This window comes from Ascaphus truei, chromosome 23 (assembly GCF_040206685.1).
Source record: "Ascaphus truei isolate aAscTru1 chromosome 23, aAscTru1.hap1, whole genome shotgun sequence".
In the NCBI taxonomy this organism is placed as follows: domain Eukaryota; kingdom Metazoa; phylum Chordata; class Amphibia; order Anura; family Ascaphidae; genus Ascaphus; species Ascaphus truei.
This window is the reverse complement of record NC_134505.1, coordinates 4,346,051-4,371,081: the sequence shown is the minus strand read 5'-3', so window position 1 is coordinate 4,371,081 and position 25,031 is coordinate 4,346,051. Positions and strand designations below refer to the sequence as shown.

The window sequence follows — 25,031 nt, the reverse complement described above, 5'->3', positions numbered from 1 at the left end:
TCTCTCTCCCCCCCCCCACACTCTCTGTCTCTCTCCCCCCCCCCACACTCTCTGTCTCTCTCCCCCCCCCCACTCACTCTCTCTCCCTTCCCCCCCCACTCTCTCTCCCCTCCCCCCCACTCTCTCTCTCCCCTCCCCCCCACTCTCTCCCCCCCCCCCACTCTCTCCCCCCTCCCCCCCCACTCTCTCTCTCTCCCCCCCCCCAACACTGTCTGTCTCTCTCCCCCCCACTCGCTCTCTCTCTCGCCCCCCCACTCTCTCTCTCTCCCGCCCCCCCCACCCCCCCACTCTCTGTGTCTCTCTCCCTTCTCACAATTAGAAAGAGCAGAACGTCAATTATTACAAATTGGAAGGGGACCTCAGCGCAGGCGGCGCAATCAGTGGCTCAGGGTGCAGGTGACTGTGTGTGGCACCGTGGAAGGGTTACCGTGACGTAGAGACTTGCACATAGAAGGGAGAAGTTTCCGGGGCAGTGGGGGGAGCGGCCGCGGGAGGTTACGTTTCCCGGACAGCGCTCTGCGTCTGGGGGACCGGTCAGCAATTTAAATCCAGGCATCCGAGCTCATCGCTGCGGGAGGTTACGTTGCCGGGATGGAGCTCAGCCCGGTAATCGCTGCGGGAGGTTACGTTGCCGGGACAGCGCTCTGCCCGGTAATCGCTGCGGGAGGTTACGTTGCCGGGACAGAGCTCTGGCCGGTAGTCGCTGCGGGAGGTTACGTTGCCGGGACAGAGCTCTGCCCGGTAATCGCTGCGGGAGGTTACGTTGCCGGGACAGAGCTCAGCCCGGTAATCGCTGCGGGAGGTTACGTTGCCGGGACAGAGCTCTGGCCGGTAGTCGCTGCGGGAGGTTGCGTTGCCGGGACAGAGCTCAGCCCGGTAATCGCTGCGGGAGGTTACGTTGCCGGGACAGAGCTCTGCCCGGTAATCGCTGCGGGAGGTTACGTTGCCGGGACAGAGCTCTGGCCGGTAGTCGCTGCGGGAGGTTGCGTTGCCGGGACAGAGCTCTGCCCGGTAATCGCTGCGGGAGGTTACGTTGCCGGGACAGAGCTCAGCCCGGTAATCGCTGCGGGAGGTCGGAACAGAGCTCTGCCCGGTAATCGCTGCGGGAGGTTACGTTGCCGGGACAGCGCTCTGCCCGGTAATCGCTGGGGGAGGTTACGTTGCCGGAACAGAGCTCTGCCCGGTAGTCGCTGCGGGAGGTTACGTTGCCGGGACAGCGCTCTGCCCGGTAATCGCTGCGGGAGGTTACGTTGCCGGGACGGAGCTCTGCCCGGTAATCGCTGCGGGAGGTTACGTTGCCGGGACAGAGCTCTGCCCGGTAATCGCTGCGGGAGGTTACGTTGCCGGGACAGAGCTCTGCCTGGTAATCGCTGCCGGCGCCCGGTATAAAGTGCTGGTGTCAGGGGAATCAGTCGCAGATCCGCGGTCTGTGGTGACAGGGATGACTTTACCTGCAGAAAAACATGTTTTCAGAGTCTGTTAGCGTGCGCTCATTCTCTCCTCACCCCGTCACCGTCTCTCCTCCTCCATCACCACGTCACCGTCTCTCCTCCACCTTCACCCCGTCACTGTCTCTCCTCACCCTGTCACCATCTCTCCTCAACCATCACCCCGTCACCCGTCTCTCCTACACCATTACCCACATCACCCAACCCTCCTCCACCATCACCCCGTCACCATCTCTCCTCCTCCATCACCACGTCACCGTCTCTCCTCACCATCACGCCGTCACGTCTCTCCTCCATCACCACGTCACCCGTCTCTACTCCACCATCACCCCCTGTCACCGTCTCTCCTCCATCACCACGTCAACCGTCTCTCCTCCACCATCACCCCATCACCCATCTCTCCTACACCATTACCCCCATCACCCAACCCTCCTCCACCATCACCCCGTCACCGTCTCTCCTCCTCCATCACCACGTCACCGTCTCTCCCCCTTCACCACGTCACCCGTCTCTCCTCCACCATCACCCCGTCACGTCTCTCCTCCACCATCACCACGTCACCCGTCTCTCCTCCACCATCACCACGTCACCCGTCTCTCCTCCACCACCACCCCGTCACCCCTCTCTCCTCCACCATCACCCCCGTCACCCGTCACCCCTCCACCATCACCCCCGTCACCCGGCTCTCCTACACCATTACCCCCATCACCCAACCCTCCTCCACCATCACCCCGTCACCGTCTCTCCTCACCCTGTCACCATCTCTCCTCAACCAACACCCCGTCACCCGTCTCTCCTACACCATTACCCCCATCACCCAACCCTCCTCCACCATCACCCCGTCACCGTCTCTCCTCCTCCATCGCCACGTCACCGTCTCTCCTCCATCACCACGTCACCCGTCTCTCCTCCACCATCACCCCATCACGTCTCTCCTCCACCATCACCCCGTCACCCGTCTCTCCACCATCACCCCGTCACCCGTCCCTCTCCTCCACCATCACCCCATCACCGTTCCTCTCCTCCACCATCACCCCCGTCACCCGTCTCTCTCCTCCACCATCACCCCCGTCACCCGTCTCTTTCCTCCACCATCACCCCCGTCACCCGTCTCTCTCCTCCACCATCACCCCGTCACCCGTCTCTCCTCCACCATCACCCCCGTCACCCGTCTCTCTCCGCCACCATCACCCCCGTCACCCATCTCTCTCCTCCACCATCACCCCCGTCACCAGTCTCTCTCCTCCACCATCACCCCCGTCACCCGTCTCTCTCCTCCACCATCACCCCCGTCACCCGTCTCTCTCCTCCACCATCACCCCCGTCACCCGTCTCTCTCCTCCACCATCACCCCGTCACCCGTCTCTCCTCCACCATCACCCACTGTTACCCGTCTCCTCCACCATCACCCCGTCACCCGTCTCTCCTCCACCGTCACCCCGTCACCCGTCTCTCCTCTACCGTCACCCCGTCACCCGTCCCTCTCCTCCACCATCACCCCGTCACCCGTCTCTCCTCCACCATCACCCCCGTCACCCGTCTCTCTCCGCCACCATCACCCCCGCCACCCATCTCTCTCCTCCACCATCACCCCCGTCACCAGTCTCTCTCCTCCACCATCACCCCCGTCACCCGTCTCTCTCCTCCACCATCACCCCCGTCACCCGTCTCTCTCCTCCACCATCACCCCCGTCACCCGTCTCTCTCCTCCACCATCACCCCGTCACCCGTCTCTCCTCCACCATCACCCACTGTTATCCGTCTCCTCCACCATCACCCCGTCACCCGTCTCTCCTCCACCGTCACCCCGTCACCCCGTCACCCGTCTCTCCTCTACCGTCACCCCGTCACCCGTCTCTCTCCTCCACCATCACACCCGTCTCCTCCACCATCACCACGTTACCCGTCTCCTCCACCATCACCACGTTACCCGTCTCCTCCATCTTCACCACGTCACCCGTCTATCCTTCACCACCCCCCTGTCACCCGTCTCTCCTCCACCATCTTCCCCGTCACCCGTCTCTCCTCCACCATAACCATCACTGCCCTATAGTGAGTGGGGGGCTGCCCCCTAGCGAGTGGGAGACTGCCCTCTTGTGAGTGAGACTTCCAGTGAGTGGGGGGCTGCCCTCTGGCGAGTGGGGCCTCCAGTGAGTGGGGCCTCCAGTGAGTGGGGCCTCCAGCGAGTGGGACTGACTCTTCATAAGCAAGCCTTGCTGCTGCCGAGCGTTCTGTTCACAGGCCTGCTCAGGGCGCTGTGTGAACCCTTCCCCCGGCCTCCCCCGCCCTGCCTTTGTTCTCACCGCACCTGCCCCCGGCGGCCGCTCACCTCTCTGCTTTCACTTCTCCCCTCCGCACCTCGGCAGACGCTCTCCTCTTTCAAGTGGCTTTCTGTTATGTTCCTGCAGCTCTTCCCCGCGGCTCTCGCACAGGAAGGCGGCCGTGCGACACGACACGGGAACAGCTCGCACGCGCGTTCCACTATCGGTGACCCCGGCCAACCTCCCACTCCCCAATTCCCCTGTGCAGACAGTTTTGGGGTTCGGCGTTGGGGGCGCCCGGCAGGAACCCGGGGCACATCCCCAGGAAATTAATTATAAGACAAAAATGACAACACGTACAAATAAATATTATAATGGTCTTTGGGTAATAACCGGGGTCGGACATTTAGCCGCGGGGATCTCGCCGCCGACGTACCCTACAATGCTCCGCTCTCCTCTTCTCTAGCTCTCCAGCTCCCCAACTCTGCTCCACCTCTGCCCTAGCTCTCCTCTCCTCCAGCTCCCCACCAGCTCTCCTCCTCTCCTCCACATCTCCTCCAGCTCTCCTCCAGATCTCCACCTCTCCTCCAGCTCCCCACCTCTCCTCCACATCTCCTCCAGCTCCCCACCTCTTCTCCAGCTTCCCACCTCTCCTCCAGCTCCCCACCTCTCCTCCAGGTCCCCACCTCTCCTCCTCTCCTCCAGCTCTCCCCCTCTTCCTCTCCAGCTGCGCTCCCCACCTCTCCTCCAGCTTCCCACGTCTCCTCCAGCTCCCCAGCTCTCCTCCAGCTCCCCCCTCTTCCTCTCCAGCTGCGCTCCCCACCTCTCCTCCAGCTGCCCACCTCTCCTCCACCTCCCCACCTCTCCAGCTGCGCACCCCACCTCTCCTCCAGCTTCCCACCTCTCCTCCAGCTCCCCACCTCTCCAGCTGCGCTCCCCACCTCTCCTCCAGCTCCCCTCCTCTCCTCCAGCTCTCCCCCTCCTCCCCTCCAGCTCTCCCCCTCCTCCCCTCCAGCTCTCCCCCTCCAGCTGCGCTCCCCACCTCTCCTCCAGCTCCCCTCCTCTCCTCCAGCTCTCCCCCTCCTCCCCTCCAGCTCTCCCCCTCCTCCCCTCCAGCTCTCCCCCTCTTCCTCTCCAGCTGCGCTCCCCACCTCTCCTCCATCTCCCCACCTCTCCTCCTCTTCCTCTCCAGCTGCACTCCCCACCTCTCCTCCAGCTCCCCACCTCTCCTCCAGCTCTCCCCCTCTTCCTCTCCAGCTGCTCTCCCCACCTCTCCTCCTCTTCCCCCCAGCTCTCCCCCTCTTCCTCTCCAGCTCTCCACCTCTTCCTCTCCAGCTGCGCTCCCCACCTCTCCTCCAGCTCCCCTCCTCCCCTCCAGCTCTCCCCCTCTTCCTCTCCAGCTGCGCTCCCCACCTCTCCTCCAGCTCCCCTCCTCCCCTCCAGCTCTCCCCCTCCTCCCCTCCAGCTCTCCCCCTCTTCCTCTCCAGCTGCGCTCCCCACCTCTCCTCCAGCTCCCCTCCTCTCCTCCAGCTCCCCTCCTCCTCCCCCCTCTTCCCCTCCAGCTGCGCTCCCCACCTCTCCTCCAGCTTCCCATCTCTCCTCCTCTCCTCCTCTCCTCCAGCTCTCCCCCTCCAGCTGCTCTCCCCACATCAATTTTCGTTCCACGAAAAAAAAAAAAAAAAGAAACGGGCTATTAATATTGTCCCCTGATCCCATGACACGGGGAGATCCCTTCTGCGTCTACCGTGTGACCCAGCGTCCGTGGGAAACCGCTGCCCAGCACACAGCTAAATATTCTAGTGTCAAAAAAACCCCGAGCGTTCGTTCCCCCCCCCCCCCCCCCCCCAAACCATTCTCTGGCCAGTCCGGGCGCGGGTTTTCCGCCCTCTCCTTGCGTCACGCTCTCCTTGGGATTTGCGGCGTTGGGTTTTATTTCGTTCAGGAGTTTTCTCAAACGACCCGTGACTTCGTTTCCCCTTTTCTGTAGCATGGAGTGTGTCTCTGCGACCATTCAAACCCAGCTCTGCGTCTTCCTCCCACCGGCCAAGTGACAAAAGAGGGTGGCATTTGGGAGCCCCTACGGCTGGGAGGGGGGTGAACCCCTGAAAGTTACCCGTAAGCACACGAGTGCCAGGCCTGGGCTGGTTTAGGGTTTGTACGACACTGTATATTTTCAATATCGGATCAATATTTCCCCGTTCTCGTGTGTAGGTAAATCTTTATTTGTAGAGCGCCCGCGCCATGTACACAGCGCGTCACAGCAGTAACGCCCGCGCCATGTACACAGCGCGTCACAGCAGTAACGCCCGCGCCATGTACACAGCGCGTCACAGCAGTAACGCCCGCGCCATGTACACAGCGCGTCACAGCAGTAACGCCCGCGCCATGTACACAGCGCGTCACAGCAGTAACGCCCGCGCCATGTACACAGCGCGTCACAGCAGTAACGCCCGCGCCATGTACACAGCGCGTCACAGCAGTAACGCCCGCGCCATGTACACAGCGCGTCACAGCAGTAACGCCCGCGCCATGTACACAGCGCGTCACAGCAGTAACGCCCGCGCCATGTACACAGCGCGTCACAGCAGTAACGCCCGCGCCATGTACACAGCGCGTCACAGCAGTAACGCCCGCTCCATGTACACAGCGCGTCACAGCAGTAACGCCCGCGCCATGTACACAGCACGTCACAGCAGTAACGCCCGTGCCATGTACACAGCGTGTCACAGCAGTAACGCCCGTGCCATGTACGTTTGTGACATGTGAGTTTTCTGTAAGGGTCTCTCGTTTGGAGTCAGTCATTTTCTCTGATGTTTAGGATCTATTTATAACATGTGTTACAGGCAGTAATACAGTGAGAGTTACCTCTCGTTCTCACGCATGTCCTGGGCACAGAGTTATAACATGTTACAGGCAGTAATACAGTGAGAGTTACCTCTCGTTCTCACGCATGTCCTGGGCACAGAGTTATAACGTGTTACAGGCAGTAATACAGTGAGAGTTACCTCTCGTTCTCACGCATGTCCTGGGCACAGAGTTATAACATGTTACAGGCAGTAATACAGTGAGAGTTACCTCTCGTTCTCACGCATGTCCTGGGCACAGAGTTATAACATGTGTTACAGGCAGTAATACAGTGAGTTACCTCTCGTTCTCACGCATGTCCTGGGCACAGAGTTATAACGTGTTACAGGCAGTAATACAGTGAGAGTTACCTCTCGTTCTCACGCATGTCCTGGGCACAGAGTTATAACATGTGTTACAGGCAGTAATACAGTGAGAGTTACCTCTCGTTCTCACGCATGTCCTGGGCACAGAGTTATAACGTGTTACAGGCAGTAATACAGTGAGAGTTACCTCTCGCTCTCACGCATGTCCTGGGCACAGAGTTATAACGTGTTACAGGCAGTAATACATTGCGAGTTACCGCTCGTTCTCACTCATGTCCTGGGCACAGAGTTATAACGTGTTACAGGCAGTAATACAGTGAGAGTTACCTCTCGTTCTCACGCATGTCCTGGGCACAGAGTTATAACGTGTTACAGGCAGTAATACAGTGAGAGTTACCTCTCGTTCTCACGCATGTCCTGGGCACAGAGTTATAACGTGTGTTACAGGCAGTAATACAGTGAGAGTTACCGCTCGTTCTCACGCATGTCCTGGGCACAGAGTTATAACATGTGTTACAGGCAGTAATACAGTGAGAGTTACCTCTCGTTCTCACGTCTGTCCTGGGCACAGAGTTATAACATGTTACAGGCAGTAATACAGTGAAAGTTACCTCTCGTTCTCACGCATGTCCGGGGCACAGAGTTATAACGTGTGTTACAGGAAGTAATACAGTGAGAGTTACCTCTCGTTCTCACGCATGTCCTGGGCACAGAGTTATAACATGTGTTACAGGCAGTAATACAGTGAGAGTTGCCTCTTGTTCTCACGCATGTCCTGGGCACAGAGTTATAACATGTGTTACCAGGAAGTAATACAGTGAGAGTTACCTCTCGTTCTCACGCATGTCCTGGGCACAGAGTTATAACATGTGTTACAGGCAGTAATACAGTGAGAGTTACCTCTCGCTCTCACGCATGTCCTGGGCACAGAGTTATAACATGTGTTACCAGGAAGTAATACAGTGAGAGTTACCTCTAGTTCTCACGCATGTCCTGGGCACAGAGTTATAACATGTGTTACAGGAAGGAATACAGTGAGAGTTACCTCTCGTTCTCACGCATGTCCTGGGCACAGAGTTATAACGTGTTACAGGCAGTAATACAGTGAGAGTTACCTCTCGTTCTCACGCATGTCCTGGGCATAGAGTTATAACGTGTTACAGGCAGTAATACACTGAGAGTTACCTCTCGTTCTCATGCATGTCCTGGGCACAGAGTTATAACATGTGTTACAGGCAGTAATACAGTGAGAGTTACCTCTCGTTCTCACGCATGTCCTGGGCACAGAGTTATAACGTGTTACAGGCAGTAATACAGTGAAAGTTACCTCTCGTTCTCACGCATGTCCTGGGCACAGAGTTATAACATGTGTTACAGGCAGTAATACAGTGAGAGTTACCTCTCGCTCTCACGCATGTCCTGGGCACAGAGTTATAACATGTGTTACCAGGAAGTAATACAGTGAGAGTTACCTCTCGTTCTCACGCATGTCCTGGGCACAGAGTTATAACATGTGTTACAGGCAGTAATACAGTGAGAGTTACCTCTCGCTCTCACGCATGTCCTGGGCACAGAGTTATAACATGTGTTACCAGGAAGTAATACAGTGAGAGTTACCTCTAGTTCTCACGCATGTCCTGGGCACAGAGTTATAACATGTTACATGCAGTAATACAGTGAGAGTTACCTCTCGTTCTCACGCATGTCCTGGGCACAGAGTTATAACATGTGTTACAGGCAGTAATACAGTGAGAGTTACCTCTCGCTCTCACGCATGTCCTGGGCACAGAGTTATAACATGTGTTACCAGGAAGTAATACAGTGAGAGTTACCTCTCGTTCTCACGCATGTCCTGGGCACAGAGTTATAACATGTGTTACAGGCAGTAATACAGTGAGAGTTACCTCTCGCTCTCACGCATGTCCTGGGCACAGAGTTATAACATGTGTTACCAGGAAGTAATACAGTGAGAGTTACCTCTAGTTCTCACGCATGTCCTGGGCACAGAGTTATAACATGTGTTACAGGAAGGAATACAGTGAGAGTTACCTCTCGTTCTCACGCATGTCCTGGGCACAGAGTTATAACGTGTTACAGGCAGTAATACAGTGAGAGTTACCTCTCGTTCTCACGCATGTCCTGGGCATAGAGTTATAACGTGTTACAGGCAGTAATACAGTGAGAGTTACCTCTCGTTCTCACGCATGTCCTGGGCACAGAGTTATAACATGTGTTACAGGCAGTAATACAGTGAGAGTTACCGCTCGTTCTCACGCATGTCCTGGGCACAGAGTTATAACGTGTTACAGGCAGTAATACACTGAGAGTTACCTCTCGTTCTCATGCATGTCCTGGGCACAGAGTTATAACATGTGTTACAGGCAGTAATACAGTGAGAGTTACCTCTCGTTCTCACGCATGTCCTGGGCACAGAGTTATAACGTGTTACAGGCAGTAATACAGTGAGAGTTACCTCTCGTTCTCACGCATGTCCTGGGCACAGAGTTATAACATGTGTTACAGGCAGTAATACAGTGAGAGTTACCTCTTGTTCTCACGCATGTCCTGGGCACAGAGTTATAACATGTGTTACAGGCAGTAATACAGTGAGAGTTACCGCTCGTTCTCACGCATGTCCTGGGCACAGAGTTATAACGTGTTACAGGCAGTAATACACTGAGAGTTACCTCTCGTTCTCATGCATGTCCTGGGCACAGAGTTATAACATGTGTTACAGGCAGTAATACAGTGAGAGTTACCTCTCGTTCTCACGCATGTCCTGGGCACAGAGTTAAGATGACAAATACATAGTTACATAAGTGAGTTATACATTATATATAAGACATTGCATGCACAGTAAGAGATAATATATGTTATAGGCGTATGTAACAGTTACAGATAATATATGTTATAGGCGTATGTAACAGTTACAGATAATATATGTTATAGGCGTATGTAACAGTTACAGATAATATATGTTATAGGCGTATGTAACAGTTACAGATAATATATATTATAGGCGTATGTAACAGTTACAGATAATATATGTTATAGGCGTATGTAACAGTTACAGATAATATATGTTATAGGCGTATGTAACAGTTACAGATAATATATGTTATAGGCGTATGTAACAGTTACAGGTAATATATATTATAGGCATATGTAACAGTTACAGATAATATATGTTATAGGCGTATGTAACAGTTACAGATAACTGACGAGGTGTGTGTGATCTGGAATTACCAAACACACACAAATATTTGTGATCCTGAACCTATACGGCTGTCAGTACTATGGACCCACTTACCTGCAGCACGTTATTTTAACACCCATTATTTTATATGTTGGTATTAATAAAGTTTATGTTTTAATTCATTCACTTATCACCAGAGGGTGAACTTGAGTGCCAATTTGGGTTCTCTCTCTCTATCCTCTAGTATTAAATACTATCATAGTTATTTTCAATATTTGTGGTGCTTTCTGTAGAGTTTCCTGAACACCTGCTAACCCACCTCCTGTGTTGGATGTGCGTCACGCAGCAGAAGTCCTATCTTAAAAAAAAAATTAGAACTAAGAAACTCCAATAATTACTGTCCTACTGACCCTCCATCTGCCCCAAATCTCCCCCCAAGCCACATCCTGTGTGAGCAGTGTGTGTGTGTGCCCAGGACACAGACCGTACAGGAGAGTGAAAGGATGTGGTCAGCAATGTCTGGAGAACATGTCACACTGACCATTTGGGTGTGTATATATATATATATATATATATATATATATATATATACAGTGTTCGACAAACCTATACATTTGCTCGCCCCGGGCGAGTGGATTTAACCCCCGGGCGAGTAAATATTGGCCCAAGCAGCACACGTTTGGTACTAGGTGGCGAGTAGATTTTTTTGTGTGGCGAGTAGATTTTTTGGTGATTTGTCAACCACTGTATATATATATATATATATATACATATACACACACATATATATATACATATATATATATACATATACACATATATATATATATATATATATATAAATATATAACACATACACACACCTGTTTGCAAATGTCTGAAGACGAGGATAATCACCCCACATGTATTGTTTGTATTGCTCTGTTTTGCTGATCTATATGGCGCCTGCCAGTAAGCCCTGTGCTGTACGGAGGCGCCGTACCACACGTTATATGGGGTAATAGGAGGAGTTATAGGGAGGGGTTATATGGGGTAATAGGAGGGTTTATAGGGAGGGGTTATATGGGGTAATAGGAGGAGTTTTATAGGGAGGGGTTATATGGGGTAATAGAAGGAGTTATAGGGAGGGGTTATATGGGGTAATAGGATGAGTTATAGGGAGGGGGTATATGGGCTAATAGGAGGAGTTATAGGGAGGGGTTATATGGGGTAATAGAAGGAGTTATAGGGAGAGGTTATATGGGGTAATAGGAGGAGTTATAGGGAGGGGTTATATGGGGTAATAGGAGGAGTTATAGGGAGGGGTTATATGGGGTAATAGGAGGAGTTATAGGGAGGGGGTATATTGGGGTAATAGGAGGAGTTATAGGGAGGGGTTATATGGGGTAATAGAAGGAGTTATAGGGAGAGGTTATATGGGGTAATAGGAGGCGTTATAGGGAGGGGTATATGGGGTTATAGGAGGCGTTATAGGGAGGGGGTATATGGGGTAATAGGAGGCATTATAGGGAGGGGTTATATGGGGTAATAGAAGGAGTTATAGGGAGAGGTTATATGGGGTAATAGGAGGCGTTATAGGGATGGGTATATGGGGTTATAGGAGGCGTTATAGGGAGGGGGTATATGGGGTAATAGGAGGCATTATAGGGAGGGGTTATATGGGGTAATAGGAGGAGTTATAGGGAGGGGTTATATGGGGTAATAGGAGTTATAGGGAGGGGTTATATGGGGTAATAGGAGTTATAGGGAGGGGTTATATGGGGTAATAGGACGAGTTATAGGGAGGGGTTATATGGGGTAATAGGAGGAGTTATAGGGAGGGGTTATATGGGGTAATAGGAGTTATAGGGAGGGGTTATATGGGGTAATAGGAGGAGTTATAGGGAGGGGTTATATGGGGTAATAGGAGGAGTTATAGGGAGGGGTTATATGGGGTAATAGGAGGAGTTATAGGGAGGGATTACATGGGGTAATAGAAGGAGATATAGGGAGGTGGTATATGGGGTTATAGGAGGCGTTATAGGGAGGGGGTATATGGGGTAATAGGAGGCGTTATAGGGAGGGGTATATGGGGTAATAGGAGGCGTTATAGGGAGGGGTATATGGGGTTATAGGAGGCGTTATAGGGAGGGGGTATATGGGGTAATAGGAGGCGTTATAGGGAGGGGTATATGGGGTTATAGGAGGCGTTATAGGGAGGGGGTATATGGGGTAGTAGGAGGCGTTATAGGGAGTTATTCTGCATTAAATGCCTTCTCTTGCAGTAACCGAGTCTTCACTGCTGTCCCTTTCCTTACCAAAGAGGTTAACCTGGCTGTCACAGGAAGGGGGGGGGGTCTGTGGTTCGGAGTGAGATATATATATATTGTGTGGGTGCAGCGCTTGCTCTCTATCAGTACTCCCCTTCTTCCTATCACAACGCAGGCAGGACCTCAACATGCCCGCCCAGCGACACCCCGAAGCCACGCCGCAGGGACAGGGTGAGTGTCCGACTGTCTGTCCCCTTCCCCCCCTAATCACGGGGGGGCTGCATGTCCCCTCCCCCCCCCCCCTAATCACGGGGGGCTGCAATGGAACCTAGGTACCCTGGGCCACCAGAATATATATATATATTTATAGTGTTCTAAAAGTATCTCACGTGGCTGCTTTTTATACGTATCTGTGTGTATATATATATATTTGTGTTTTTTGGAGTGCTATTACTGGAATGCCGCATCCAACATGACAAATGATGTAGTACATTATTGTGTATTGTATCTATATTCTTTCGTCATAAATATGGGTCATTTAATTCAATGCTTTGGTAAAAATATTTTAAGCCTAATTTTTTAAATTGAGTGTAGTATTGGGACTTTTATGTATATATAGACATACATATACACACACACACACACACACACACACACACACACACACACACACACACACACACACACACACACACACACACACACACACACACACACACACACGTTACTCTCTCCTAAATCTGTCCCCGCGTCTCCCCTGCTGAAATCCCTCTCCTGGCTTCCGATCAAATCCTGCATCCCACACTCCAGTCTCCTCCTCACTTTTACAGCTTTACACTCTTCTGTCCCTCCTTACATCTCACTATACCCCCTCTGCCTCTCCTTACATCTCCCCTAATATCTCATTATACCCTCCTCTGCCCCTCCTTACATCTCCCCTAATATCTCACTATACCCTCCTCTGCCCCTCCCTACATCTCACCCTAATATCTCACTATACCCTCCTCTGCCTCTCCTTACATCTCCCCTAATATCTCACTATACCCTCCTCTGCCCCTCCTTACATCTCCCCTAATATCTCACTATACCCCCCTCTGCCCCTCCTTACATCTCACCCTAATATCTCACTATTCCTCCCTCTGCCCCTCCTTACATCTCACCCATATCTCACTACCCTCCTCTGCCCCTCCCTACATCTCACCCTAATATCTCACAATACCTTCCTCTGCTCCTCCTTACATCTCACCCTAATATCTCACTATACCCTCCTCTGCCCCCCCCTTACATCTCACCCTAATATCTCACTATACCCTCCACTTCCCCTTCTTACATCTCACCCTAATATCTCACTATACCCTCCTCTTCCCCTCCTTACATCTCACCCTAATATCTCACTATACCCTCCTCTGCCCCTCCTTATATCTCAACCTAATATCTCACTATACCCTCCTCTGCCCCTCCTTACATCTCATCCTAATATCTCACTATACCCTCCTTACATCTCACCCTAATAACTCACTATGCCTCCTCTGCCCCTCCTTACATCTCACCTAATATCTCACTATACCCTCATCTGCCCCTCCTCACATCTCACCCTAATATCTCACTATACCCTCATCTGCCCCTCCTTACATCTCACCCTAATATCTCACTATACCCTCCTCTGCCCCTCCTTACATCTCACCCTAATATCTCACTATTCCCTCCTCTGTCCCTCCTTACATCTCACCCTAATATCTCACTATAACCTCCTCTGCCCCTCCTTACATCTCACCCTAATATCTCGCTATATCCTCCTCTGCCCCTCCTTACACCTCACCCTAATATCTCACTATACACCCCTCTGCCCCTCCTTACATCTCACCCTAATATCTCACTATACCCTCCTCTGCCCCTCCTTACATCTCACCCCTAATATCTCACTATACCCTTCCTCTGCCCCTCCTTACATCTCACCCTAATATCTCACTATACCCTCCTCTGCCCCTCCTTACATCTCACCCCTAATATCTCACTATACCCTTCCTCTGCCCCTCCTTACATCTCACCCTAATATCTCACTATACCCTCCTCTGCCCATCCTTACATCTCATCCTAATATCTCACTATACCCTCCTTACATCTCACCCTAATATCTCACTATACCCTCCTCTGCTCTCCTTATATCTCACCCTAATATCTCACTATACCCTCCTCTGCCCCTCCTTACATCTCACCCTAATATCTCACTATACCCTCCTCTGCCCCTCCTTACATCTCACCCTATCTCACTCTACCCTCCTCTGCCCCTCCTTACATCTCATCCTAATCTCTCACTATACCCTCCTTACATCTCACCCTAATATCTCTCTACCCTCCTCTGTCCCTCCTTACATCTCACCCTAATATCTCACTATTCCCTCCTCTGCCCCTCCTTACACCTCACCCTAATATATCACTATACCCTCCTCTGCCCCTCCTTACATCTCACCCTAATATCTCACTATACCCTCCTCTGCCCCTCCTTACATCTCACCCCTAATATCTCACTATACCCTTCCTCTGCCCCTCCTTACATCTCACCCTAAGATCTCACTATACCCTCCTCTGCCCATCCTTACATCTCATCCTAATATCTCACTATACCCTCCTTACATCTCACCCTAATATCTCACTATACCCTCCTCTGCTCTCCTTATATCTCACCCTAATATCTCACTATACCCTCCTCTGCCCCTCCTTACATCTCACCCTAATATCTCACTATACCCTCCTCTGCCCCTCCTTACATCTCACCCCTAATATCTCACTATACCCTTCCTCTGCCCCTCCTTACATCTCACCCTAATATCTCACTATACCCTCCTCTGCCCCTCCTTACATCTCACCCCTAATATCTCACTATACCCTTCCTCTGCCCCTCCTTACATCTCACCCTAATATCTCACTATACCCTCCTCTGCCCATCCTTACATCTCATCCTAATATCTCACTATACCCTCCTTACATCTCACCCTAATATCTCACTATACCCTCCTCTGCTCTCCTTATATCTCACCCTAATATCTCACTATACCCTCCTCTGCCCCTCCTTACATCTCACCCTAATATCTCACTATACCCTCCTCTGCCCCTCCTTACATCTCACCCTATCTCACTCTACCCTCCTCTGCCCCTCCTTACATCTCATCCTAATCTCTCACTATACCCTCCTTACATCTCACCCTAATATCTCTCTACCCTCCTCTGTCCCTCCTTACATCTCACCCTAATATCTCACTATTCCCTCCTCTGCCCCTCCTTACACCTCACCCTAATATATCACTATACCCTCCTCTGCCCCTCCTTACATCTCACCCTAATATCTCACTATACCCTCCTCTGCCCCTCCTTACATCTCACCCCTAATATCTCACTATACCCTTCCTCTGCCCCTCCTTACATCTCACCCTAAGATCTCACTATACCCTCCTCTGCCCATCCTTACATCTCATCCTAATATCTCACTATACCCTCCTTACATCTCACCCTAATATCTCACTATACCCTCCTCTGCTCTCCTTATATCTCACCCTAATATCTCACTATACCCTCCTCTGCCCCTCCTTACATCTCACCCTAATATCTCACTATACCCTCCTCTGCCCCTCCTTACATCTCACCCTATCTCACTCTACCCTCCTCTGCCCCTCCTTACATCTCATCCTAATCTCTCACTATACCCTCCTTACATCTCACCCTAATATCTCTCTACCCTCCTCTGTCCCTCCTTACATCTCACCCTAATATCTCACTATTCCCTCCTCTGCCCCTCCTTACACCTCACCCTAATATATCACTATACCCTCCTCTGCCCCTCCTTACATCTCACCCTAATATCTCACTATACCCTCCTCTGCCCCTCCTTACATCTCACCCCTAATATCTCACTATACCCTTCCTCTGCCCCTCCTTACATCTCACCCTAAGATCTCACTATACCCTCCTCTGCCCATCCTTACATCTCATCCTAATATCTCACTATACCCTCCTTACATCTCACCCTAATATCTCACTATACCCTCCTCTGCTCTCCTTATATCTCACCCTAATATCTCACTATACCCTCCTCTGCCCCTCCTTACATCTCACCCTAATATCTCACTATACCCTCCTCTGCCCCTCCTTACATCTCACCCTATCTCACTCTACCCTCCTCTGCCCCTCCTTACATCTCATCCTAATCTCTCACTATACCCTCCTTACATCTCACCCTAATATCTCTCTACCCTCCTCTGTCCCTCCTTACATCTCACCCTAATATCTCACTATTCCCTCCTCTGCCCCTCCTTACACCTCACCCTAATATATCACTATACCCTCCTCTGCCCCTCCTTACACCTCACCCTAATATCTCACTATACCCTCCTCTGCCCCTCCTTATATCTCACCCTAATATCTCACTATACCCTCCTCTGCCCCTCCTTACATCTCACCCTAATATCTCACCATACCCTCCTCTGTCCCTCCTTACATTTCACCCCTAATATCTCACTATCCCCTCCTATGCCCATCCTTACATCTCACCCATATCTCACTATACCCTCCTCTGCCCCTCCTTACATCTCACCCATATCTCACTATACCCTCCTCTGCCCCTCCCTACATCTCACCCTAATATCTCACAATACCTTCCTCTGCCCCTCCTTACATCTCACCCTAATATCTCACTATACCCTTCTCTGCCCCTCCTTACATCTCACCCTAATATCTCACTATACCCTCCTCTGCCCTTCCTTACATCTCACCCTAATATCTCACTATACCCTCCTCTGCCCCTCCTTACATCTCACCCTAATATCTCACTATACCCTCCTGTGCCCCTCCTTACATCTCGTCCTAATATCTCACTATACTCTCCTCTGTCCCTCCTTACATCTCACCCTAATATCTCACTATACCCTCCGGTGCCCCTCCTTACATCTCGTCCTAATATCTCACTATACTCTCCTCTGTCCCTCCTTACATCTCACCCTAATATCTCACTAGACCCTCCTCTGCCCCTCCTTACATCTCACCCTAATATCTCACCATATCCTCCTCTGTCCCTCCTTACATCTCACCCTAATATCTCACTATCCCCTCCTCTGCCCCTCCTTACATCTCACCCATATATCTCACTATACCCTCCTCTGCCCCTCCTTACATCTCACCCTAATATCTCTCTATACCCTCCTCTGCCCCTCCTTACATCTCACCCTAATATATCACTATACCCTCCTCTGCCCCTCCTTACATCTCACCCTAATATATCACTATACCCTCCTCTGCCCCTCCTTACATCTCACCCATATATCTCACTATACCCTCCTCTGCCCCTCCTTACATCTCACCCTAATATCTCACTATACCCTCCTCTGCCCCTCCTTACATCTCACCCTAATATCTCACTATACTCCCCTCTGCCCCTCCTTACATCTCACCCTATCTCACTCTACCCTCCTCTGCCCCTCCTTATATCTCCCCCTAATATCTCACTATACCCTCCTCTGCCCCTCCTTACACCTCACCCTAATATATCACTATACCCTCCTTACATCTCACCCTAATATCTCTCTACCCTCCTCTGTCCCTCCTTACATCTCACCCTAATATCTCACTATTCCCTCCTCTGCCCCTCCTTACACCTCACCCTAATATATCACTATACCCTCCTCTGCCCCTCCTTACATCTCACCCTAATATCTCACTATACCCTCCTCTGCCCCTCCTTACATCTCACCCCTAATATCTCACTATACCCTTCCTCTGCCCCTCCTTACATCTCACCCTAAGATCTCACTATACCCTCCTCTGCCCATCCTTACATCTCATCCTAATATCTCACTATACCCTCCTTACATCTCACCCTAATATCTCACTATACCCTCCTCTGCTCTCCTTATATCTCACCCTAATATCTCACTATACCCTCCTCTGCCCCTCCTTACATCTCACCCTAATATCTCACTATACCCTCCTCTGCCCCTCCTTACATCTCACCCTATCTCACTCTACCCTCCTCTGCCCCTCCTTACATCTCATCCTAATCTCTCACTATACCCTCCTTACATCTCACCCTAATATCTCTCTACCCTCCTCTGTCCCTCCTTACATCTCACCCTAATATCTCACTATTCCCTCCTCTGCCCCTCCTTACACCTCACCCTAATATATCACTATACCCTCCTCTGCCCCTCCTTACACCTCACCCTAATATCTCACTATACCCTCCTCTGCCCCTCCTTATATCTCACCCTAATATCTCACTATACCCTCCTCTGCCCCTCCTTACATCTCACCCTAATATCTCACCATACCCTCCTCTGTCCCTCCTTACATTTCACCCCTAATATCTCACTATCCCCTCCTATGCCCATCCTTACATCTCACCCATATCTCACTATACCCTCCTCTGCCCCTCCTTACATCTCACCCATATCTCACTATACCCTCCTCTGCCCCTCCCTACATCTCACCCTAATATCTCACAATACCTTCCTCTGCCCCTTCTTACATCTCACCCTAATATCTCACTATACCCTCCTCTGCCCCTCCTTACATCTCACCCTAATATCTCACTATACCCTCCTCTGCCCTTCCTTACATCTCACCCTAATATCTCACTATACCCTCCTCTGCCCCTCCTTACATCTCACCCTAATATCTCACTATACCCTCCTGTGCCCCTCCTTACATCTCGTCCTAATATCTCACTATACTCTCCTCTGTCCCTCCTTACATCTCACCCTAATATCTCACTATACCCTCCGGTGCCCCTCCTTACATCTCGTCCTAATATCTCACTATACTCTCCTCTGTCCCTCCTTACATCTCACCCTAATATCTCACTAGACCCTCCTCTGCCCCTCCTTACATCTCACCCTAATATCTCACCATATCCTCCTCTGTCCCTCCTTACATCTCACCCTAATATCTCACTATCCCCTCCTCTGCCCCTCCTTACATCTCACCCATATATCTCACTATACCCTCCTCTGCCCCTCCTTACATCTCACCCTAATATCTCTCTATACCCTCCTCTGCCCCTCCTTACATCTCACCCTAATATATCACTATACCCTCCTCTGCCCCTCCTTACATCTCACCCTAATATATCACTATACCCTCCTCTGCCCCTCCTTACATCTCACCCATATATCTCACTATACCCTCCTCTGCCCCTCCTTACATCTCACCCTAATATCTCACTATACCCTCCTCTGCCCCTCCTTACATCTCACCCTAATATCTCACTATACTCCCCTCTGCCCCTCCTCACATCTCACCCTAATATCTCACTATACCCTCCTCTGCCCCTCCTTACATCTCACCCTAATATCTCACTATACCCTCCTCTGCCCCTCCTTACATCTCACCATAATATCTCACTATACCCTCCTCTGCCCCTCCTTACATCTCACCCTAATATCTCACTATACACTCCTCTGCCCCTCCTTACATCTCACCCTAATATCTCACTATACCCTCCTCCGTCCCTGCTTACATCTCACCCCTAATATCTCACTATACCCTCCTCTGCCCCTCCTTACATCTCACCCTAATATCTCACCATACCCTCCTCTGCCACTCCTTACATCTCACCCTAATATCTCACCATACCCTCCTCTGCCCCTCCTTACATCTCACCGTAATATCCCTCGGTGTGAGGCTGACCATGTGACACGGAGTCACACCGGCGCGCTTTCCACGGTGTGAGGCTGACCACGTGACACGGAGTCAGACCGGCGCGCGTTCCACGGTGTGAGGCTGACCACGTGACACGGAGTCAGACCGGCGCGCGTTCCACGGTGTGAGGCTGACCATGTGAGTCACGCAGAGGGAACATTTCTGGGGATTTTGGGCTGTCACGAGTGGGGTGACTGAGCCCTATAGGGAGACCCCCCCCCCCCGCCCCTCCCTCCTGCTCACACAAAGCGAGAGCGTGTGTGAGAAATGAAACTCCTTACTCGTGGCTGCGATCTCCTGGAAGGGAGCAACATGACGAAACTCTGAATGACATTTGAAGGGGGGTTTTTTTGTTTCAATTCTCGAGACGCTGGTTGCCGGGAAAAGTCACTTGTGTTGGGTTTTGTAAATGTAGATGTCGCACAGACGTCGCGTTCGCTTAGCGCGCAGAGAGTGCAACGTGGTCATTAAGCATTGTACAAATGTACATGTGAAGGGCGTTTATGGATCATAGAGAGGGTGACCCGCTTAAAGGGTCAGTCCCACCTAGGGGCAAAGTGTACTAATGGCAGTGATAGGGTTAAGGGGTCAGTCTCTCCTAGGGGCAAAGTGTACTAATGGCAGTGACATGGTTAAAGGGTCAGTCCCTCCTAGGGACAAAGTGTACTAATGGCAGTGACAGGGTTAAGGGGTCAGTCTCGCCTAGGGGCAAAGTGTACTAATGGCAGTGACAGGGTTAAGGGGTCAGTCTCGCCTAGGGGCAAAGTGTACTAATAGCAGTGACATGGTTAAGGGGTCAGTCTCTCCTAGGGGCAAAGTGTACTAATGGCAGTGACAGGGTTAAGGGGTCAGTCTCGCCTAGGGGCAAAGTGTACTAATGGCAGTGACAGGGTTAAAGGGTCAGTCCCTCCTAGCGGCAAAGTGTACTAATGGCAGTGACATGGTTAAGGGGTCAGTCTCTCCTAGGGGCAAAGTGTACTAATGGCAGTGACATGGTTAAGGGGTCAGTTTCTCCTAGGGGCAAAGTTTACTAATGGCAGTGACATGGTTAAGGGGTCAGTCCCTCCTAGGGGCAAAGTGTACTAATGGCAGTGACAGGGTTAAGGGGTCAGTCTCTCCTAGGGGCAAAGTGTACTAATGGCAGTGACATGGTTAAGGGGTCAGTCCCTCCTAGGGGCAAAGTGTATTAATGGCAGTGACATGGTTAAAGGGTCAGTTCCTCTTAGGGGCAAAGTGCGCTAATGGCAGTGACATGGTTAAGGGGCCAGTCTCTCCTAGGGGCAAAGTGTACTAATGGCAGTGATATGGTTAAGGGGTCAGTCTCTCCTAGGGGCAAAGTGCGCTAATGGCAGTGACATGGTTAAGGGGCCAGTCTCTCCTAGGGGCAAAGTGTACTAATGGCAGTGATATGGTTAAGGGGTCAGTCCCTCCTAGGGGCAAAGTGTACTAATGGCAGTGATATGGTTAAGGGGTCAGTCTCTCCTAGGGGCAAAGTGCGCTAATGGCAGTGACATGGTTAAGGGGCCAGTCTCTCCTAGGGGCAAAGTGTACTAATGGCAATGACATGTTTAAGGGGTCAGTCCCTCCTAGGGGCAAAGTGTACTAATGGCAGTGACATGGTTAAGGGGTCAGTCCCTCCTAGGGGCAAAGTGTACTAATGGCAGTGACATGGTTAAGGGGTCAGTCTTTCCTAGGGGCAAAGTGTACTAATGGCAGTGACATGGTTAAGGGGTCAGTCCCTCCTAGGGGCAAAGTGTACTAATGGCAGTGACATGGTTAAGGGGTCAGTCCCTCCTAGGGGCAAAGTGTACTAATGGCAGTGATATGGTTAAGGGGTCAGTCTCTCCTAGGGGCAAAGTGCGCTAATGGCAGTGACATGGTTAAGGGGCCAGTCTCTCCTAGGGGCAAAGTGCACTAATGGCAGTGACATGGTTAAGGGGTCAGTCCCTCCTAGGGGCAAAGTGTACTAATGGCAGTGACAGGGTTAAGGGGTCAGTCCCTCCTAGGGGCAAAGTGTACTAATGGCAGTGATATGGTTAAGGGGTCAGTCTCTCCTAGGGGCAAAGTGCGCTAATGGCAGTGACATGGTTAAGGGGCCAGTCTCTCCTAGGGGCAAAGTGCGCTAATGGCAGTGACATGGTTAAGGGGTCAGTCCCTCCTAGGGGCAAAGTGTACTAATGGCAGTGACAGGGTTAAGGGGTCAGTCACTCCTATGGGCAAAGTGTACTAATGGCAGTGACATGGTTAAGGGGTCAGTCCCTCCTAGGGGCAAAGTGTACTAATGGCAGTGACATGGTTAAGGGGTCACGTCTGGGGAATTGGTGCCTTTTTTGATACCCATAAGTATATTAAAATCATTCTTAGTATGTAAACACGGTGAGCTTAGATGGGGGGGGGGGGAGGGGGGAGGGGGGAGGGGGGTGATGTCCTCTGGCTGCTTCCTTTTGTGAGATGTTTCTGTGCGTTTCAACAAGAGATCACCCAGGCAAAGCCCCTTCTCCAGCTCCCCTTAGCTTTATCGACGCTCTGATTTGGACACAGTTTTGCCACAGGAGCGGCTGCTTTTTTCCAGATCTGTGCTACTTCTCCAGGATAAATTTTGGGGCTACGGATAAAGAAAAACACCCGATTGAAAACAAACAACTTGCAATTAATCCCCCCCCAATATTAAAGCAGCTGAATCTTTGCTTTTAGCACAGTTAGATTTCTTTAAGGAATCCAATTATACTATTACAATCTTTCCAAAAAGTTGGGGAGGTTTGTTTTGGCTGGCGAGGTGGGTGGTACTTTTAAGTGTCCTACAGGATAAGGAGCGTGTCCCTTCTGAATCAGCGTGACGCAGGCAGTAAGTACTTAGGGACTATATACCGCATGATGACATCACAGGCTGCTCCATGATGTCACTGCACCTTGATGACTGGAACCATTCCTTAACCGTTCTCTGTATGAGGTCTGAACAGTCATTTCAAAGCCTTCAGCGTTTAATAAGCCGCCTGTGCAAAGTCAGCACCGGAAATGTCCTTAACAGGGACAGTCCCTCCTAACTGGTCAAAAATACCCCCAAAATAGCAGATTCATCGGCTTGCCTAGAACGCTGCGTCGGCTTGCCTAGAACGCTGCATCGCCTTGCTAGAACAATGCGTCGGCTTGCCTAGAACAATGCGTCGGCTTGCCTAGAACGATAGATCAGCTTACCTAGAACGCTGCGTCGGCTTGCCTAGAACGCTGCATCGCCTTGCCTAGAACGCTGCGTTGGCTTACCTAGAACGATGTATTGCCTTACCTAGAACGATGCATTGCCTTACCTAGAACGATGCATTGCCCTACCTAGAACGATGCATTGCCTTGCCTAGAACGATGCATGGCCTTACCTAGAACGCTGCATTGCCTTGCCTAGAACGATGCATGGCCTTGCCTAGAACGATGCATGGCCTTACCTAGAACGATGCATTGCCTTGCCTAGAACGATGCATTGACTTATCTAGAACGCTGCATGGCCTTACCTAGAACGATGCATTGCCTTGCCTAGAACGATTAATGTTGGCTTTCGGCACCGCTGGGGAGGCAGGATCAGATAAATGCAATTAGTTTGTATCCTTAAAAAAAAAGGTGACTGTTTTCCTACTCTCTGGATCTGCCGAACTCCCGTTTATATCACGGAGCCTTCTTTAGAAATTTGGGGGGGGGGGGCCTGGGCTCGGTGTAAATTGGGGGGCCCAAACCCACAACGGTCACGTTTTAAATAACAAATCCGGGATTTACATACTTATTGAAATTGGGCAAATATTACTACAGACACAAACATTGTATTTATCCCCCGCCGGTCTCTGCGTGGTCCCAAATAACCTCCCCCTCCTCCGATTCCGGAAGTATATCTCATTCGATTGGCATCGGGGGGGGGGGGGAGAGCGGTCAGTCTGGGGGGGAGCAGCGACATGCGGCGCTCGTCCGCGATAAGTTCCAACTCACAACAAGCGCTTTCTCCTTTGCGTTTGTGGCCGTTACTGAGACATTTCGGGCCACAGTATTGGGGGGGGGTCCTTGGAAGGCAGTATTGGTGGGGGGCCCTTGGAAGGCAGTATTGGTGGGGGGCCCTGGGAAGGCAGTATTGGTGTGGGGTCCTTGGAAGGCAGTATTGGGGGGGGGGGGGGCCTTGGAAGGCAGTATTGGTGGGGGGTCCTTGGAAGGCAGTATTGGTGGGGGGCCCTTGGAAGGCAGTATTGGTGGGGGGCCCTTGGAAGCAGTATTGGGGGGGGGGGCCCTTGGAAGGCAGTATTGGTGGGGGGCCCTTGGAAGGCAGTATTGGGAGGGGGGCTTGGAAGGCAGTATTGGTGGGGGGCCCTTGGAAGGTAGTATTGGTGGGGGGCCCTTGGAAGGCAGTATTGGTGGGGGGCCCTTGGAAGGCAGTATTGGTGGGGGGCCCTTGGAAGGCAGTATTGGGGGGGCCCTTGGAAGGCAGTATTGGTGGGGGGCCCTTGGAAGGCAGTATTGGGGGGGGGCCTTGGAAGGCAGTATTGGGGGGGGGTCCTTGGAAGGCAGTATTGGGGGGGGCCCTTGGAAGGCAGTATTGGTGGGGGGTTCTTGGAAGGCAGTATTGGGGGGGGGGGTCCTTGGAAGGCAGTATTGGTGGGGGGTCCTTGGAAGGCAGTATTGGTGGGGGGCCCTTGGAAGGCAGTATTGGTGGGGGCCCTTGGAAGGCAGTATTGGTGGGGGGCCCTTGGAAGGCAGTATTGGGGGGGGGTCCTTGGAAGGCAGTATTGGGTGGGGGGCCCTTGGAAGGCAGTACTGGTGGGGGGCCCTTGGAAGGCAGTATTGGTGGGGGGCCCTGGGAAGGCAGTATTGGTGGGGGGCCCTGGGAAGGCAGTATTGGTGGGGGGCCCTTGGAAGGCAGTATTGGTGGGGGGCCCTGGGAAGGCAATATTGGTGGGGGCCCTTGGAAGGCAATATTGGTGGGGGGCCCTTGGAAGGCAGTATTGGTGGGGGGCCCTGGGAAGGCAGTATTGGTGGGGGCCCTTGGAAGG

General features: G+C 51.8%; 1 protein-coding gene across 1 annotated transcript in view; it reads left to right on the top strand.

The window, feature by feature from the left end:
• The first annotated feature begins 12,413 nt into the window (after positions 1 to 12,413).
• Positions 12,414 to 25,031, top strand: part of CCR7 (C-C motif chemokine receptor 7) — an 18,139-nt gene continuing 5,521 nt past the window's right edge. Inside the window, exon 1 of the mRNA XM_075580312.1 lies at positions 12,414 to 12,555. The gene's annotated coding sequence lies outside the window, so the exon portion shown is untranslated. The remainder of the gene's footprint in view (positions 12,556 to 25,031) is intronic.